Genomic DNA, 3,672 nt, shown 5'->3' on the forward strand with positions numbered 1-3,672 from the left:
GACATTTCTTAGCTTTTTTCTTGTGTTTTTTCAGCTCTTCGTCCTTTTTAGCTCCTGACTGCGAATATTGCCGTGATTAAACCTGAACATTATGTAATGTCTCACAGCCCCTGCCTCGGTTAATACCTGCAGATCTAAGCCGCATTTCAAACACACAAACAACTCATTAGTTATTCGCTCTTCCCAGTTCCAGAGCTCAGACGGTTATTGTTCATCCCTGGGATGCAAGCTCCCTCGGACCCGGGCCAAAGCTCTCCGTATACCGAGAACAGGCTGAGGAAAAACCCGGGGGGAGGATATTCTGGTGTGGGGGGCTACAGGACCCTCGGATCCTTTAATAACTCTCACAGCTCATCTGAAAGCAGCCGAAATGCGCCTTCCCCAGCCGGGAGGCTACACTTGTTTATTTATAAAAAGAGAAGCAACTCTCCTCATTCAGCAGATATAAGGCATGATATCATCAAAAGAGGTTTTTGGATATTTTAAGTGAGGTGTTTAATGCTTCAGTCCTTTTTGTGTTTAATTCCCACCCCCTCTCTGGCTTTGCCTGCACTGAGCTTACCTCTAGGTAAGGTTGTTCTGAACTTACAAAAGTGGGCACTTACTCCATCCTAAGTTAGTTTGTAGTACGTTTTCACTGCCGAAACTTGCAAAACAGGCCTGCATGGCTGGACACACCCCCTTTTGGAAAAAAATACGTGACCTGAAGCCAACCTCGATTAATTCAGTAGAACTGGAGAAAAGTAATATCCGAGAATTGCAATTTCTAACATTCTCCAAACAAAACTAGTTGCTCCAAAAAACTAGGAGCAATTCCACCCGAAAATTGGGCCCTCAGTGTGGGACAGAAGTTGTTTAAGGTGAGCCAACACATTCCGGATCAGCACAGAGGGAGCTCACTGGTCAGCTCCCCTCTGTTTGGGCTGTTGTACCAGAAGTTTCTGAAAGGCAATAAACGCTAATGCCTCGGCGCGAATTCAACGGTGGGCACTCATACTGGCGTCCTACGACTATACCATAAGGCACAGACCAGGTACAGACAACTGTGCCGATGCGCTCAGCAGGCTACCCCTGGCGACCACGGAAGGGTCTGACGAACAGGACTTTGAGATAGTCATGGCAATCAATGCCTTTGAGTCCACAAGTTCGCCCATAACAGCTCACCAAATCAGAGACTGGACGGCCAGCGACCCCACGTTATCCTGAGTAAAAAGATGTGTCCTAACCGGTGACTGGGCAGAGGCTCGTGATGCCTGCCCCGAGGAATTAAAACCCTTTCACAGGAGCATGCATGAGCTATCACTACAAGCAGACTGCCTGATGTGGAGCAGCCGAGTAGTCATTCCTCTGAGAGGAAGAGAGTCATTTATCCCGGAGCTCCACCGCGAGCACCCGGGGATCGTTCTCATGAAGGCCAGAACCAGATCCCACGTCTGGTGGCCTGGTATTGACGCGGACTTGGAGCTCTGCGTCCGAAGATGCACTATTTGTGCCCAACTCAGCAATGCCCCCGGGAAGCTCCACTGAGCCCCTGGTCCTGGCCTACCAAACTGTGGTCGCGGGTGCACGTCGACTATGCGGGCCTATTCATGGGCAAAATGTTCCTCGTAGTTGTAGATGCATTTTCAAAGTGGATCGAATGCACCATTTTAAACTCGAGCACAACCTCCACCACTGTGGAGAACCACACGTGAAAGGTCCCCGGTTTGAACCCGTGTAGAAACATTATTTTGGAGACTACTTTTGCTGTGAAATAAATTGAACAAAATTCGCCCCAGATTCCTTGTCGCATGAGCAGTGAACATTTTAAACCAGTCTCCGAAATACAGAGTGTGTAAAGTCAGGTGGGGAAATAACGTCATCAATGATTCAAGCTCCTTAAATGATTAACATAAGAACATAAAAAATAGGAACAGGAGTCGGCCATTCGGCCTCTCGATCCTGCTCTGCCATTTAATAAGTTCATGGCTGATCTGACCGTGAACTTTGAGTTAAGGGACTCGGGGGCCTGTTCTCTCTCCCCTGAGAAGGTTCACGTTCTACAGTCCAGCCTCTAAAAGGCACCACTCTGTGTACAGTACTTGCCGGGTTTGAGTCCTGAGGATGAGTCAACCGTGGAGAGCCACAGGTCGAGGTCATGAATGCTTGGCTCATGGAGATGGCCTTCTGCAGTGTGACTGTGGTATCCGCTGACAGAAGCTTATGAAGTAGGCCCTCGTGGCCGATTCCGATGACAAAGATATCCCGCAGTGCTTCGGTGAGGTGGTCACCAAAATCCCACGGTGCCGACAGCCTCCTGAGGTCTGCAGGATATTTCGTGATCTCCTGGCCTTCGGACCGTCGGTGTGTATAAAACCGCTGTCTGGCTGTGAGGATGCTCTCTTTGGGCTTGAGTTGTTCTTGGATCAGTGTTACAAGCTCCTCGTACGCCTTGGTCGTTGTCTTCATTGGTGCCAGCAAGTCCCTGACGAGGCCACAGACGGTGGGCCCACAACTGGTTAGCAGGATAGCTCTGCACTTATCAGCCAGTGTGACCGGGTTGTCACCTGCCAGCTCGTTTGCTGTGAAGAAGTGGTCGAGCCTCTCCACAAAGGCTTCCCAATCATCACCATCAGCGAACTGCTGCAACGTACCAATGTTAGCCATCTTCGTGTGAAGGTCCGTAATCTCGTGGCCAATTGTTGTACCTTCAGATGCTCTGATGATGACTCCACGAGACAATGTGTCGTGCTTGAACTGTAGTGACATTAGTCCTTTATTGATAACCACAGAGTGAGGATCACATCTGGTCGCCTGCCTTTTATACTAGGCCAGGCACACCTGTACAGGTAAGCTACAATTCTCCCACTGCAGTGCCCTCTGGTGCACACCTTGTAATAGCACAAGCAATAACCATGTAGGACACATGACAGATGTCACTGTGGAAGCGTTTCTTTCACTCAAAGTTAGAAACACTACCTTGGGCACCACGAGGTCTAGGTAGCTAACCATTGACATTTAGGTTCATATACAAATATATATAAATATATCGACATGTATCGTAACTGTTCCCTGGTGTTCGAGGGGTTAAGATCCAGCGCACTAACCTGGTTTCAATCCTCGATCAATTCATCGCATAAAAATAATTGAGTTATGTGAGTCGATTAATAATTGCTGTAATCACCATGAATACCAATACTTTCTGTGATAAACCGAGCTTACAGACGATCTGGCTTCTCCTGCCCTTTGCCAGGCACGTGTTTGGGGTTTAATTTTGTAAACTCGGTGCGTTCGATGATCGCGGGGAGACGGTAGGAGCCTCTGTGGCCCCTCTGTGAGGATGTGGAAGTGAGCACGATGGCTGGGTGATTGGTGACATTTCTGGAAAGGCAGCAGAGGAGAAGTATTGAGAACTTTCAGTGTGGGACAGAAGTTGTTTAAGGTGAGCCAACACATTCCCGATCAGCACAGAGGGAGCTCACTGGTCATTGTTCTTTTGGATATTGTTCTTCCAGAATTAATATCTCCTTTGCTGTGTCGAAATAACCAAACCCTTGCTCCAAGGCCTGTCTCACTGTTTCCCCGGTGTCAGGCAGAGATACGCCTGCTGCCCTCATTTATTTCATGTGACCGGACACAAAAGTTGAAAATCAACCTGCAAGTGGCCACACACAACACTGGATAGTCAGGATG

Source organism: Pristiophorus japonicus, unplaced genomic scaffold (genome assembly GCF_044704955.1).
Source record: "Pristiophorus japonicus isolate sPriJap1 unplaced genomic scaffold, sPriJap1.hap1 HAP1_SCAFFOLD_35, whole genome shotgun sequence".
Taxonomy (NCBI): Eukaryota; Metazoa; Chordata; class Chondrichthyes; family Pristiophoridae; genus Pristiophorus; species Pristiophorus japonicus.